Source organism: Mobula birostris, chromosome 8 (genome assembly GCF_030028105.1).
Source record: "Mobula birostris isolate sMobBir1 chromosome 8, sMobBir1.hap1, whole genome shotgun sequence".
NCBI classification, from domain to species: domain Eukaryota; kingdom Metazoa; phylum Chordata; class Chondrichthyes; order Myliobatiformes; family Myliobatidae; genus Mobula; species Mobula birostris.
In genome coordinates, this window is record NC_092377.1 from 125,038,744 (window position 1) to 125,055,876 (window position 17,133).

General features: G+C 45.3%; 1 protein-coding gene and 1 pseudogene across 1 annotated transcript in view; both read right to left on the bottom strand.

Annotated features, from left to right (window-relative positions):
• LOC140202052 (myelin-associated glycoprotein-like) overlaps positions 1-17,133 on the bottom strand; it is a 565,622-nt gene that overhangs the window by 263,646 nt on the left and 284,843 nt on the right.
• The window catches only part of LOC140201967 (high affinity cGMP-specific 3',5'-cyclic phosphodiesterase 9A-like), a 173,118-nt pseudogene continuing 167,299 nt past the window's right edge, over positions 11,315-17,133 (bottom strand).

Sequence of the window (17,133 nt, forward strand, 5' to 3'; positions counted from 1 at the left end):
AAGCATGGCGGGTTTTGGGAGTTGGACTGTGTGGAATCAGTGAATGGGATTTATTCGAAAGGGAAAATAAAAATAGGTCATGGGTAATCAGAGCAGCCAGTGTTTGAGTGAATTTGGCTCCATCAATCTTGGACAAGGTAAGTATTTGGCAAGTATCATCATTTTACATCCGTTAGGGTACAGTTAGGCAGAGAGATGATGAATATGGGAATTTGTTGTCACTGGTGCTGTGGAGACCAATTCATTTGGCATATTTAAGGCTAGAAGGCGATAACATTCAAGCCCAGCCTCAACAGCCCATACTGCTTCTTTACCACCCTACCAAAATGTGGTGCCAAATTCGGGCACATTTGGACTGGTACACTAAAGGACATTTCAGCTTCAAACGGCAGTACAGAACACCAGGGGGCTGTGTTTTCACTACATCCATTGAGTACATTGCTCCCTCAATACTGCCTGTCCCTTTCCCAGTCATGGTCCCGTCTGGCGATTTCCCATCTTGCTATTATCTCATTGACTGTGCCTTAATTCCTGTCCACTGATTCCCAATTATTGCTAGTTCCATTAGTTACAGCACACGTGGTTCCCATTAGAGAACATAGGATGAGAACTCTGGCGTCACAGCCATGCTTTGCCAGTTCGTTGGTCAATTCTAGTGTGTGTAAATGTCGTTTCCTGATTCCTTAGGACTGTCAGTTCTATGTTCCACACCATTCTACGTAAACCTTGTCTTCGTGTAAAGACGCTCCTGGATAACTGCTCCACTTTCCCGACTGCGCTGGCGCCTCACGACTCTGTCTCCATGCCTGTGTCCTGCACTTGGGTTCGTCCCCAGCCACGTCCTTGCAACACAACGAACTGGCCAAGAATGAACCCAGCGGACACGGACCCCCTGCAACAGACCCTCGCCAGCCAGGGCTCCCTACTGGGCTTACATGATCAACTGCTCAGAGAAGTCATGGAAAATCTTCGTGCCCTGTCCGAGGATGCAAAGTAGGTCAGTGAGCAGGTTTACTGGGTTTCCGCCCCCCTTACTCCATCCCTTCCAAGAACCCAGTCTGACCAAACCGCACAGCCTGGGATGTCAACGCCCTTTGGGTCGGCAACACAATCACCTCGAGAGCCGTACGTACCCGAAGCGGAATCCTACGCTGGGAACCGAAAGAAGTGCCTTACTACAATGCTCTTTGGTTTTTGAGCAACAGCCACGAACGCACACCTCGGACCGATCAAAAATTGCATACATCATGGGGCTGTTACGACGGGATGCCATAGTATGGGCCACTGCGATCTGGGACAACCGGCCAGAGTTCTGTTCCTCCCTCTCCTCCTTCGTCTCTGAAATGAGGAAGGTTTCTGAACAGCGCATTCGTGGTAGGAACGTCACTATGCGCCTGCTAACTCTCTGTCAGGGTTCGCGAAGCGTAGCTGAACACTAGATAGAGTTCCGAACGTTAGCGGCCGACTCTGGGTGGAATGACGAGGCACTACGACAGCGTTTCGACAGGGTCTCTCAGACAAGATAAAAGATGAATTGGCAGCGAGGGATGACGTGGACAGCCTGGACTCTCCGATCTCTCTAACCACCAGGCAGGACAATCGGCTTCGAGAGCGTCTGAGAGAAAAGACCAGTCGCCCCGCTCCCACGGCCCACCTTACCATCTTCGACCAGCCTCGCTTCCCCGCCCGCTCCTAATATAGCTCCCGCTCCGACTGTTCTGGTGAGCTAGACGACACTCCCCTCAGTTCCCCAAACCCGGATGCAGATCCCAGCTACCGTGAACTATCATCAACAGTCCCTGTCCCTACCCGCCCTGGTGGATTCCAGTGCCGAAGGAAATCTGTTGGACAAGGACATAGCCTCCCGGGCCAGAATTCCTCGGGAACCGTTAGGTCCTCCTCTGGAGGCCCGGGCGCTGGACAGAAAACTTCCGGCTCGGGTCACTCACTGTACGCCACCACTGATCTTGATTCAGTCCGGAAACCATCGAAAGAAGGTACGATTTAATCAAATCCATTCTCCTCAAGCCCCTATAGTTCTGGGATACCCCTGGTTGAACCACCACAATCCCCACATCGACTGGTCTATTGGGAGGATAGCCAGCTGGAGCCCGTTTTGCCACGCCATCTGTCTGCAGTCGGCTCTATTCCCTAGGGAGGCTACCGCGACCTCGCCTGTCTTGGAAACCCTCGACTTATCCAGAGTTCCCACAGAATACCACGACCTGGGACAGGTATTCAGCAAACAACGGGCCCTTTCTCTGCCTCCACACGGCCCGTATGATTGCGCTATCGACCTTCTCCCCGGGCCTCGTTAAACACCAGTCGCCTATATAACTTGTCCCGACCTGAGAGAGAGGCCATGGAGAAACACATTAGTGAGTCCCTCGCGGCGGGCATTATTTGACCTTCATCCTCCCTGGTGGGCGCCGGTTTCTTCTTTGTAGAGAAAAATGATGGGTCGCTTCGTCCCTGTATCAATCACCGAGGCCTTAAAATATCACCGTTAAAAACAAGTACCCATTGCCCCTCATTAACTCGGCGTTTGAACCACTTCACAGAGCACCATCTTCTCGAAGTTGGATCTTCGTAGCGCCTACCATCTAGTCAGGATAAGAAGGGAGACGAGTGGAAAACGGCACTTAATACATCATTAAGCTACTTCGAATATTTGGTCATTCCGTTTGGCCTCACCAATGCCCCTGCCGTTTTTCAAGCCCTAATCAAAGACGTGCTGAGGGACTTTATTAAGCGCTTTGTGTTCGTCTACCTAGAGAAAAGCTTAATATTTTCTAGCAACCTCCAGAAACACATTCATCATGTCCGTCTAGCCCTACAGAGACTGTGGGAGAACAAGTTATTTGTGGAGAAGTGTGAATTCTATGTCCCCTCACTCAGCTTCCTGGGCTACATCATCGAGAGTGGGCAAGTGAGGGCTGATCCTGAGAAGATCCGGGTGGTGGAGGAATGGCCTAGGCCCACGACCCGCAAGCAACTTCAGCGGTTTTTGGGGTTTGCAAACTTCTATCGCCAAAATATCAGAGATTACAGTCGGGTGGCGGCGCCCCTCACCCGACTTGCTTTGCCAACACCTTTTCTTGGGACTCCGAGGCCGATTCAGCATTCACTGAACTAAAGAGGCGTTTCACAGCCCCTGCCATCGTGGTCCAATCGGACCCCTCCCGTCAATTCATTGTGGAGGTTGACGCCTCCGACTCCGGGGTGGGAGCAGTTCTGTCCCAACGATCAAGTCCAGACGAGAAGCTTCATTCCTGTGCCACCTTTTCTCGCCAGCTGTCCCCTGCCGAACGGAATTACGACGTGGGGAACCGGGAGCTACTGGTGGTCAAGTTAGCGTTGGAGGAATGGAGGCACTGGCTGGAAGGGGCGGAACAACCGTTTATTGTTTGGACTGATCATAAGAACGTTGGATATATCCAGACCGCCAAACGTTTGAACTCCCGAGAAGTCCGTTGGACATTATTCTTTGGCCGATTCAAGTTTTCTCTCACCTATCGAACGGGGTCCAAGAACGGGAAACCTGACTCGCTCTCCCACCAATACAATTCCAAGGAGGATACTTCCGGCACAGAGACTATCCTCCCACCATCCTGTGTGGTGGCAGCCCTCACCTGGGAGATTGAGTCCATAGTAAAGGAAGCCCAACGGGATGACCCTAACCCCAGCAACGGAACCGCCGATCGCCTTTTTCTGCCGGATTCCGTCAGATCTCAGGTTCTCCAGTGGGGGCACACATCTCGGTTCGCCTGCCACCCCGGGAGTGACCGGACACTGTCGCTCCTGAGGAGGCACTTTTGGCGGCCTTCAATGGAGGCAAATACCCGTTCCTCTGTCTCTGCATGTTCCGTCTGTGCTCACGGAAGAGTCTCCCACCGGCCACCTGCTGGATTACTTCGTCCCCTACCTGTCCCAGTCGTACTTGGTCGCACATAACCCTAGATTTCGTCACACGGAAACACCACCGTACTCACCATGGTAGACCGGTTCTCCAAGACGGTGCACATTGTAGCCCTCCCTAAACTCCCTTCTGCTCAGGAGACCGCAGACCTTCTCGTCCGCCACGTCTTCCACCTTCACAGAATTCCTACGGATATAATCTTCGATCGGGGTCTCAAATTCGTCTCACAGGTATGGAAGTCCTTCTGTCAAGCCCTGGGTGCCTCTCCTAGCCTGTCAACCGGCTTCCATCTGCAGACGAACAGACAAACGGAACGGGTCAAACAGAATTTGAAGGCGGCGCTACGTTGCGCAACAACCAACAACCCGTCAACCTTGAGTGACCACCTCGCGTGGGTTGAGAACGTCCACAACTCTCTGTTTGGTACTGCCACCGGAAGATCTCCTTTTGAATGCTCCCTTGGGTACCAACCCCCGCTGTTTCCCGCTCAAGAAAATGAGATTGTGTTGCCGTCTTTTCAGGCCCACATCGATCGGTGCCGCAATGTTTGGGAGGACACATGCACGGCCCTGCTCCGATCAGCCGATCGCAACCGGAGGGTTGCCGATCGCCATCGGACTCCGGCACCTGAGTATCGATCTGAGCAGAAGGTGTAGCTCTCGTATAAAGACATTCCTCTCAAAAACCTCCTGGGAGTGTAAACCTCGCATAACCTCTGATGGTCCTAGAATACATCATACACAATCAGGGAAGCTCACTAACACATCTACTTTCTGAGGAGGCTGAAGAGAGCTGGGCCTGTGCCGCCAACAATCTGGCCCTTAACACCCAGAAGACCAAGGAAATCATTGTGGACTTCAGGCATACTAAAAGCCACATTCACCTACCCATCTACTTCAACAGAGATGTAGTAGAGCGTGTATCAAGCTTCAAATTCCTTGGTGTCCACATTTCCGAGGATCTCACCTGGTCCCTGAAATCCTCCATCCTGATCAAAAAGGCACAACAGCGCCTTTATTTCCTGCGGAGCATCAAGAAAGCTCACCTCTGTCCCAGGATATTGACGGACTTTTACCGCTGTACCATTGAGAGCATACTCACCAACTGCATCTCACTGTGGTATGGCAATTGTCCCATATCAGACCGCAAAGCGCTCTAGCGTGTGGTAAAAACTGCCCAGCGGATTATTGGCAGCCAATTGCCCACCATTGAGAACATCGACCATAAACGCTGCCTGGGCAGGGCGAAAAGCATTATCAAGAATGCATCTCACCCTAACCATGGACATTTTACTCTCCTCTCATCCGGTAGGCGCTACAGGAGCCTCCGCTCCCACACCAGCAGGCACAGGAAGAGCTTCTTCCCTGAGGCTGTGACCCTGCTGAACCTCACATCACAGCGCTAAGCAGTATTGAATCCGTATTGTACTATCTCGGTACTTTTATATTTGTGTGCTGTCGCACTTCTTATTCGCAGTTATTTTGTAAATACCACTATTCTTTGCATTTCTGGTCAGATGCTAACTGCATTTCATTTGGCTTTGTATCTGTACTCGGCACAATGACAATAAAGTTGAATCTAATTTGAATCTAATCTAATTCTCACGTCCTTCTCCAGATGTGCATCTGAACATACTGCATCCCTGCATCATACGGAAACTGCTCTGCAGCCGCTGAAAGGCACTAGAATAGGTAATCAAAACTGCCCGATGCATCATCGGCACCAGCCTCCTTGCTATCAAGGACCTCTTTCCAGAAAGGTGTCAGAAAAGGGCCAGTAACGTTATGAAGGATCCTTCCCACCATGCGAAGAGAGGAGGCTACGTAGCGTCCAAGCCAGGATCACCAGATGAAAATAGCAGAGTTCGTCATTGAAATGTTGCTTAGAATCGATACCTGTACCCGGCTGGAAGCCTGAGAAGAGTTTATTTATCATATTCGCTCGGAAAGCATCAGATCCTTCTGCATGTCCGGATCAGGGTATATAAGTTGTGAGCATGTTATGTTGGTGCCAGAATAATGGAAACACTTTTGCACTGTCCCCAGCACATCCTCATACTGTGTTTGTCATTGACACAAAATGACGAATTTCACTTTATGTTTCAACGTGTTGACGCAGTATAACACATAAAGCTAATCTTTCTCTTTAGTAATAGTTTAAATCAATTTCCCATAGATTTATAACTTTTTCTATAGAAAGCAAGTCCCTGCTATTTACTCAATCCAATCCTCTCCTAATTTTATACGCTTTAGTTATACTACACTCCCCGCAAAGATCCACCCTCCCTGCTCATGGACTGTTTGTACCTCTCCCATCAGCGAGGAGGCTACATAACATCTAAGCCAGGGCCACCAGACTCAAAAACAGTTACTTTCTTCATGCAGTAAGACTGATCAACACCTCTACCCACTGACCCACCCCACCACATCCCCAACAGCACTACTTTCTCAATTCCTGTCAGTCACCTTATGTACAGACTGTCCTGTGCCTAGTGTCACTTTATGTTCGTACAATTTTTGTATACAATCTATCTTATATATTTATACTTACTTTGTTTCATTTTTTATGAATTGTGATCTCTATCTTATTGTCTTTCTTTTTGTGCGGCATCGGATCCAGAGAAACAAGTATTTTGTGTGCTTACTCTCCGGACTAGTCGCTTTATATTTATCACTCTGAGGCTAAGCACAGCTCCAGTGCCATATTTCAGTTTGCCGATGACACCACTGTCACTGGCCAAATCAAAGGTGATGTCAATCAGCGTATACAGGAAGAAGCAGATTGAAATCTGGCCGAGTGGTGCCACAATACAAACCCCTTACTCAATGTCAGCAAGACCAAGGAACTGATTATTGACTTCTGGAGCAGGAAACTGGAGGTCCAGAGCCTGTCCTCATTGGGGAATCACAGATGGAGAGGGTCAGCAACCTTAAATGCCTCAGTGTTATTATTTCAGAGGATCTGTCCTGGGCCCAGCACCGAAGTGCAATTATGAATAAAACATAACAGCACCTCCACTTTCTTAGAAGTTTGTGAAAATTCAGCATGAAACCTTTGAAAGCAGCATCCATAATCAGGGAGCTCCATCACCCAGATCATGGGCTCTTTTGCCTGTTGCCATCAGAAAGAACGTAGTGAAGCCTTAGGATCCACACCACCAGGTGCAGGAATAATTATTATCCCTCAACCATCAGGCTCTTTAACCAGTGGGGATAACTTCACTCAACTTCACTTGCCCCATCACGGAACTGTTCCCGCACCATATGGAGTCACTTTCAAGGACTCTTCACCTCACGTTCTCGATATTTATCGGTTATTTATTGTTATTATTATTATCATTTCTGCTTTTATTTTTCTATTTGCACAGTTTGTTGACTTTTTCATGTTGGTTGTTCCCCTGTTGGATGCGGTCTTTAATTGATTCTGTTCTGGTTATTGAACTTATTGAGTATGCCCACAAGAAAATGAATCTCGGTGTTGTATATGGTGATATATATGAACTTCGATAATAAATTTAATGTGAACATTGAACTGAAGCTGACACTCATAGATGTCGCCTCTCTCTTTCTCTCATTGGTTCGGGAGACTTTTGTCAATTCTCGAGTTGAGGAAGTCGGGGGGAAGAAGTGACATGGCAGACATTAACACTGTAAGTCAGCTAGTTCCTTTTTTTGTCTTAATAGTCTTCCCTCTTGCTGGGTGACCCCTCTCTGTCTCTTTATCAGGGAGGGAAAGAGAGAGAGAGAGAGAGAGAGACTGTGGTGTGTTGAATTGTTGGGCGAACGATTAGTTTTTGTTGTGTTACAGATCATGGTCTTTATTGGGGGTTTTGCTATTGCTTGCCAAGTGGTGGAGCGTGCTGACGCTTTCCTTTGCTGAAGTTAATGGGAGAGGGGATGGTCTATGCTTTGCTGCTGCTTGTGTGTGGGAGGGGAGAGTGAGGGGATTTTGGTTCTAATACTTTTACTGTCACGTTCTTTGGGGCACTCTTCTGTTTTCATGGATGTCTGCGATGAACAAGAATTTCAGGTTGTATATGATATACGTTCTCTGATATTAAATGGAACTATTGATTAAACTATTGAACATTAGGACATTTAACTAAGTCTTAGATCAACACATGGATGTGAAAAGTTGGAGAGTTATGGGCTGTGCAGAGGAGAAGGGTTAAATTGATCATAGGGTAGGTTTATATAGATCAGCACAACATTGTGGGTTGAATGGCTTGTACTGTACAGTACTGTTCTATGACCACTGGCTAATATTCTTCTGCAGTCTAAAGCTTCCTCTAAGAGGGTATTTTCAAAGGAGATGTGAAGGGCAAGTTATTTACACAGAGAGATTGGGTGTCTGCAATGTCCGCCTGGAGAAGTGGTAGCGGCAAATACATTAGAGACTTTTCAGAGATATTTAGATCGGCACATGAGGAAAACAGAAGGATATGGGCATTGTGTTGGCAGAGGGTATTAATTAGGCTGCTGTTTGTATACTAATCAATTGGATAGACATAATGTTGTTGACTAAATGTCCCGTTTTATGTTCTGTGCTCCTCACTGATTCCGCTTGGCTGGTTGTTGCCTCATCTGCAAACTTCACAATGTCTCTTACATTTCAGTTTGAATCAGTAACACAGAACACGACAGTGGATGAACCCTAGTAGACGAGGACTCCTGTCAGTCATTCTCCATTGTTTTGTCCAGTGAAATCATTTCTGATCCGATCACTCTCTGTCTTGTGTTAGTAGTGAACTAGTATAAGTCATGTTATTTTCCCACTGACTGAATTTCTGCCTGTTGAACCAAGGAGCTTTTAACAGAAACATGGAGCCCTGTAACAGCATGGAAGCTGTAACTATTTCTTTTGATGAATTGAACCCTGAAGAAGTACGACCTTTATCTTCCTGTGCAATGTCATTTGTAAACAATGAACAGTCAGTACCTTTCAGATCTCCAGACAGACGGGTCCGATGATGAAAACTCAGTGACGCCCAACTGTGATTCCAGAGTGAAAGGTTATAAAACTACTGACTGTTATACGAGATTCCAATCCATGGTTTACTGTGCAGATGTGATGGGTAACTGTATCTACATGGAATGTGGGCACACAAACCCATCTGCATTGTCACCTTCTGTGGAGTGTTGACTCTCCACTCTTTCCTCGCTGCAGCTGAGGAGAGAAGGAATAATGTTTGGCCCTGGATGGTTTATTGATTCACTAGACCCCATTGCATAGAAATTGGACCTTCGTATTGTCGGGATTATGTACAGATTTACTAGAAGTGATAGTTAAGCACAAGCAAGAAGACGGACTGACTTTGCTTTAAGAAATAATTATCTCAGTTTGCTCCCCTTTAAGTTTTAAACCCAACACCCACAATTCACCAGCAGACAGGTCTTGTGTCACTTATACGGGAAAACAGAGCAAGCTGATCAAAGCTCTTCCACTGGAAACACAAACTCGCAGATTGTTATATCTCGTGGGATTTTTTTTTGCAGACTTATACATCATTTATGATTTTGAAATTTGTGTGAACTTATCTTTGACCTTATATTTTTCCTGTTGCAAAGAGGCACTTGTACTCTGTGTATGTAAATCCATGACAACAATAGATTTGAAAGTGAGCCTGTGGGAGTGGAGGAGGAGTAGAGAAGTCCCAACCCATCATAAGCATCAGATGCTGGACTTGTGCATGGAGGGGATGCAACAACACTCTTGGTCTTTACTGAGCGTTGTTGGCATTGTCTTTCCTGATTGACTTTTTATTGGACAGAATAGAGAATAAACTAAATTTTAAAAGTGCAAGGAAAAAGATTGGCTCAGTAATAGATCACTGGAGGTAGCAGACAAAAGTTGTTGTCTGGACTGCAAAGAAGTGCAAAGTGCAGTTTCCCATGGATCAGTATCCAGACCTCAGCTTTCCTCTCTCTAACTTGAACTCGAACATATAGGACACAGTCTGCAAATGTGCAGATGGAAGAAAAGCTGGCAGCCTGAGGAATGGAGAGGAGGATTGTAACACATTCCAAATAGATACAGACAGGCTGGTTGAAAGGGCAGAGATATCAGCAGCACTGGGGCTCCACAGGGGACTGTCTTGTCTCCCCCTCTCTTTACCATTTACACCTCGAACTTCAACTGCTGCACAGAGTCTTGTCATCTTCAGAAGTTTTCGGATGACTCTGCCATTGTTGGATGTATCAGCAAGGAAGATGAGGTTGAGTACAGGGCTACGGTAGGAAACTTTGTCACATGGTGTGAACTGAATTATCTGCAGCTTAATGTGAAAAAGACTAAGGAGCTGGTGGTAGACCTGAGGAGAACTAAGGTACTGGTGACCCCTGTTTCCATCCAGGGGGTCAGTGTGGACATGGTGGAGGATTACAAATACATGAGGATAGGAATTGACAATAAACTGGACTGGTCAAAGAACACTGAGGCTGTCTACAAGAAGGGTCAGAGCCGTCTCTATTTCCTGAGGAAACTGAGGTCCTTTAACATCTGCCGGACAATGCTGAGGATGTTCTACAAGTCCGTGGTGGCCAGTGTTATCATGTTTGCTGTTGTGTGCTGGGGCAGCAGGCTGAGGGTAGCAGACACCAACAGAATCAACAAACTCATTCGTAAGGCCAGTGGTGCTGTGGGGATGGAACTGGACTCTCTGACGGTGGTGTCTGAAAAGAGGATGCTGTCTAAGTTGCATGCCATCTTGGTCAATGTCTCCCATCCACTACATAATGTACTGGGGTGGGCACAGGAGTACATTCAGCCAGAGACTCATTCCACCGAGATGCAGCACAGAGCGTCACAGGAAGTCATTCCTGCCTGTGGCCATCAAACTTTACAACTCCTCCCTTGGAGGGTCTGACACCCTGAGCCAATAGGCTAGTCCTGGACTTGTTTCATAATCTACTGGCATAATTTACACATTGCTATTTAACTATTTATGGTTCTATTACTATTTATTATTTATGGGTGCAAATGTAACGAAAACCAATTTCCCCCGGGATCAATAAAGTATGAGTATGACTATGATACAGCAGTAAAATTTAAAGCTGAGGAATGTGACACATTACATTAGTCAGAGAAAGGGCAATGTAAATATTGAGACTTTGACAGGATGAGAACTGGGCTGAGAAGAGGTAGACTGAGTTCAATCCAGAAAGTGTGATGTGATCCACTTTGGAATATCGAACTTGAAGGCACAGATCCCTCAAAGTTGTCATGTGAGTTGACAGGGTGGCTAAGAAGTTTGGCCTTTGCTAATCTGGTGATTGAGTTCAAGCACAACAAGATAATGTTGAAGCTCTATAAAACTCTGGTTAGTCCACACTTTAAATATTGTATTCATTTCTGGTCATCTCATTTTAGGAAGGATGTGGAAGCTTCAGAGATGGTTCACAGGAGATTTTCGAGAGCGCTACCTGGATTAGAAAAAAGTTCGTGTGAGATAGGGCTTTACTTTTAGGAATGAATGAGGATGAGAGGAGACTTGATAGAGGTGTTCAAGATGGTAAGAGGTTTTGATAGAGTGGACAGCTAGTGCCTTATATCCAAAGCGGAAATGGCTAATATGAGAGACAATAATTGGCAGTGTTAGATTTTTTGCACAGATGGTGGTAGGTGTGAAATGTCCTGCCAGTTAGTATAGGCAGATATATTAAGACATTTTAAAAGCTTTTAGGTAGTTACATAGATGGAAGAAAAATGGAGGCAATATGGGAGGGAAGTGCACATTGATCTTGGAGCAGGTTAAATGATTGGCATAACATCCTGGGCTGAAGAACGTGTACTGTGCTATACTATGTTCTAGTTTTTGTTCCAAACTTCAGGGCACTATGCCAGAAGAGCTCAATAACAGAGCAAGGTGGAAGTATATGTGCATAGCTTTCTTAAAAATGACATTGTCAAAGTGATCAAAAAGAATACGAGTTCCTTGGGTTTATACATAGAGGCAGACAGTAACAGAACAAGAGGCAGAGAGTACAAGGACATAGAAGTCATGACCAACACTGCTTTGACCACAGTTAGTGCATTTCATTCATCCCAACCTGTCATTCATAACCTATCAACTCAATTTCAGAGTCTTCATTCTTCAATTTCAAAGTTTATTGTTTATTATTATTATTTTGTTTGATTTTTATCTTTTTAAATTTGTACAGTTTATTGTCTTTTAGGCATTGGTTGTTTGTCTTTCTTGGGTGCAGTTTTTAATCGATTCTATTGTTTCTTTCTATGTATTGTGAATGCCTGCAAGAAAATGAATCTCTGGGTAATATTTGGTGAAAGATATCTACTTTGATAATAAATTTACTTTGAACTTTGAGTATGTCACACTTCGGTAAAGACATGACGGCTTTGAAGGAGATACAAGACAAGATTTGCTGGATAAGTGACGGATTAGGGATAGAGAAAGAACTTAGAGTTGTTATCCCTGGAGCAAAGAATGTTGTGAGGGGGTTTGGACAGTGTTTGTGGTCAGGAAGAAAGTTTGAGACAAACTGCTTCCATTGGGAAGGGTGTTCAGGTCGAAGGTAGTCAAAGACATGGAGCGGGGTGTAGATGCAGGAAGGGGTCACAGAGATGGAAGGGGTGTATGGGTTGGTGGTGGTCACAGAGAAAGAGACGGATGCAGATGCTGAAGGTGTTCACAGACACATAGAGAGGAGAGTATGTGCTAGAATGGGATACGGAGATGGGGAAGGGGATTTACCGTGTGGATAGTCAGAGGGTTTTTCCCAGGGCTGAAATGGCTTACCCGAGAGGTCACAGTTTTAAGGTGCTTGGAAGTCGGTACAAAGGGGATGTCAGCGGGAGGTTCTTTTATACAGAGGGTGGTAAGTACATGGAATGGGCTGTCGGTGACTGTGGTGGAGGCGGATACAATAGGGTCTTTTAAGAAGCTCCTGGATAGGTACATGGAGCTTAGAAAAATAGAGGGCTATGGATAACCCTAGGTAATTTCTAAAATAAGTACATGTTCGGCACATCATTCTGGGCCGAAGGGTCTGTATTGTGCTGTAGGTTTTCTGTGTTTCCATGTGTCGGGGCTGGAGGTGTTCACAGAGACCAGGAGGGTATAGGGGCTGGAGGGGTCACAGGGACAGGGAGGGTATAGGGGCTGGAGGGGTCACAGAGACAAGGAGGGTATAGGGGCTGGAGGGGGTCACAGAGGAGGAAGAGGAAGTAAGGAATCGTACAAATGAGTTGTTTCAGGTCAGCAAAGAAGGGAAGGTGATAATGAAGGTGTTTCGGTGTGAGTTAGTTCACTAGGTTTCCCTGGAGATCAGACTCCATCACATCTCACTGGAAATGAGCTTGCGCACAGACTTTTAGTTGAAAAAATATCTGACCTGGTGCTGATGTTACTTGGAGAAGTGACAGGAGTACGTATGATTTATCAATCAAGGACCAATTCCCAAATATTTGTCTCTGGGTCTGAAAGAGAGAAGATATCAGAGCGGCAGATATCTTGTTTTGGAGCGCCCTGCACCTTTCATAGTGGTCTCGTAAAGGTAAGTGCCAATAATCAAATTGAATTGACTTTATTTCTTACATCCTTCACATACATGAGGAGTAAAAATCTTTACATTACGTCTCCGTCTTAATGTGCAATGTACAAATTATAATAATTTATAACAAATGGTATGGACAGTAAGATGTACAACAGGACAGTCAATATAGCTCAGGAATACAATTGTGTCAGTGTGAATTAATCACTCTGATGGTCTGATGGAAGAAGCTGTCCCGGAGTCTGTTGGTCCTGGATTTAACGCCGCAGTATTATTTCCCAGATTGTAGCAGCTAGAACAGTTTGTGGTTGGGGGTGACTCGGGTCCGCAATGATCCTTGAGGCAGTTTTTACACACTGTCACTGTAAATGCCATGAATAGTGGGAAGTTCACATCCACAGATTTACTGGGCTGTCTGCACCACTCTCTGCAGGGTCCTGTGATTGAGGGAGGTACAGTTCCCATACCAGGCAGTGATGCTGCCAGTCAGGATGTTCTTAACTGTGACCCTGCAGAAAGTCCTTAGGGCCTGGGGACTCAAGCCCAACTTCTTCGACTGTCTGAGGTGAAAGAGGTGCTGTTGTACTCTTATCACCACACAGCAGGTATGTACAGACCAAGGGAGGTCCTTGGTGATGTGTATACCAAGGAACCTAAAGCTATTCACCCTCTCAACCCCAGATCCATTGATGTCAATAGAGGTGAGCCTGTCTCCATTCCTCCTGTAATCCACTACTAGCCCCTTTGTTTTGCGACATTAATGGAGAGGTTGTTTTCTTGACACCACTCTATCAGGGTGGTGAATGCTTCCCTGTAAGCTGCCTCGTTATTATTTGCGGTAAGGCCAATCAATGTGGTATCATGTGCAAATTTAATTAGCATATTGGAGCCGTGTGTGGTGACACAATCACAGGTGTACAGAGTGTAAAAGAAGGGGCTTAGGACACAGCCTTGTGGGGCTCCTGTGTTAAGGGTCAGAGGAGCAGAGGTGAGGCAGCCCACTCTTACCACCTGCTAGCGATTGACAGAAGTCACCGGTCCAGCTGCACAAAGCAGGGTGAATGCCAAGGTCTTTGAGCTTCCTGTCAAGCCTGGAGGGAATTATGGTGTTAACGCTGAATTGTAGTCCAAGAACAGTATTCTCACATAATCCAGCACACTCAGGAGTTTGGTGGGCAGGATTGGCTAATTTCTACATTATTGGATATATTTTTATTGATATAGTAACACTCTGCCTTTTATAATATTTCACATAGTACAATCAAATCTATCTCAGAGTACAGGTTGAAAATATCCACTGAGTAGAAAGTGGCCATGGTGAAGTATGGAAACCCAGTGAGTGGGAAAGTACGTGAACCTGGAAAATGGAAGAGAAGCACAGAATATTACAGATTAATTCCTGTGTGAGCAAGAACCTAGACTGGTTGCCGTTGGCTGAGTAGTGCCATAATAACTTCTTACACAATGTCAGCAAGACTAAGGAGCAGATTGTTGACTTCAGAAGAAGGAAACCAGAGATTCATGAGCCAGTCCTCATTGGATGATCAGAAGTGGAGAAGATCAGCAGCTTTAAATCCCTCAGTATTATTGTTTTCGACCTGTTCTGGACCCTGCAGGTAAGTGCAATTACAAAGAAAGACACAACCGCACTTCTGCTTCCTTAGGAATTTGTGAAGATTCGGCATGACTTCTAAAACTCTGACAAACCTGTGTAGATGTGTAGTGGAGAACATGTTAATTAGCTACATCACAACCTGGTATTCCCTTCAACAGAAAATCCTCCAAATGTAGTGGATACACCTAGTTCATCACAGGTAAAACAGTCCCCACCATTGTGCACCTCGGCATGAAACACAAATGCATAAAAGCTGCATCCATCATCAGAGAAACCCAACACCCAGGACATGTTTTCTATTCACTGCTGTTTTCAGGAAGAAGGTACATGGCTTCATGACTCACACCACTCATTAACAATTACTACCCCTCAGCCAGCAGGCACTTCAACCAAAATAAATAACTTCACTTGCCACATCATTGAAATTCTCCCACAATCAATGGCCTCACTTTCAAGGACTCTTCAAACCATGTTTTGATAATTACTGCTTATTTATTATTATTATTTCTTTCCTTTTGTATTTGAATTGTTTATTGTCTTTTGCACACTGGTTAAACACTCATGTTGGTGTGGTCTTTCATTGGTAATCACCGATGTCACAACTGTTGTTGGTAGAATCAAACGAACCATGCCCTCTTCTCATTACAACTATCAGAGCGAAGGAACAGGAGACTGAAGAACCACATGTAACATTTTAGGAACAGCTTTTCCCCTTCCGTCATCAGTTTCAATGAACACTAATTCCTTACTTTGTATAATTCATTTATTTCTGTAATTTATAGTAATTTTATTGTCCTGTACTGCTACTGCAAAATAACAATATTCACATCATATGTCTGTGACATTAAACCAGATTCTGAAGAGCAGAGATTTGTGCTCCAGTATGTTATAGGAAGTGTAGAAATCCCCATCCACCTCACCAAAAGCTCTTGAGAAATTTGTGAATTTCAATGAGACCTCCTGTTATCTTTCTATACTCTAGTGAAACTAGTTCTGTTGCTTAAACATTTCTTATAGGATAATTCCAACAGCACAGAAGTCAGTCTGGTTTTCACTTTCTAATAGAAATATATCCTTCTTATGAGACCTTCACAGAATAATAGGTCTCAGAAAGGCAACGTGTAATTTCAGTAAAACATCTTTAATCTTAGGCTCACTCCCTCTCTCAATATAGTGTCCAAATTCCTTACAGTATCTACATGGTGACATTCATTTATCTGTGTACAATAGCACCCAGGTTCTCCTGAGTACTTATCCCTACCTCATCATTGGAAATTAATATTTTTCTGCTGAGGTTCAAGGTTTAGGAACACTGATCTGAAGCTAACCTCCAACAAAGAGCATTTGGACATGGAGTATTGGAGCTCCCAATACTGATATGGACAGACTTTAGTTGGGTGTGATGCATGAGGAGCAAAGACGGTTAAATTCCGAACCTTTAATTTCCCTGACTCTCACTCTCACCTTCATATGATCAAAGCAATGACAACTCACTTCATTCGCACAAAACTCAAATGCTGGCTGAATATCACATTCTCAGTCACACAAACTTCAAAATATTGTCAGTTTCTCCTGGAAATGGACACAGCATGTCTCTAATGCATTCAAAGATGGATACACAAAGGAGAAACATCTCCCTCTCAATCTCCCCTTTTTCATGCATGTTTTACATGTTCATAGCCCATCATATTACAGACAAGAAATCTTAGAAGAGAATCCAGTCACCTTTCTACTTCCTGAAGAATCACTTGGTTTGCAGCTTGAATCCTGCTGTTTAAGCAGTTAGTTTGCTCCATTTTGGAGTGCAGGTTATCTGGGAGTTGTTCAGCTGGACAGGGTGGCAGGGGAGCAGCTTTCGCCAGTCAGGCAGAGATAAAGGAGTGGTCTGAGACCATGGAGGAGCACCGCTGATCCCAGTTGAAGTGCTGTATGTCTTGGGGAAACTCAGTTGGCTTCTGACATGATTTTATTTAGAATAGTGAGTATCTGGGTTTTAGAAATGTTGTAAAACTGGAAAACTACGTTCCTTTGCTCTTTAGTTGCCGACTACCTCTCACCAACCAGTACACGGAAACACATAGCAATGCCTC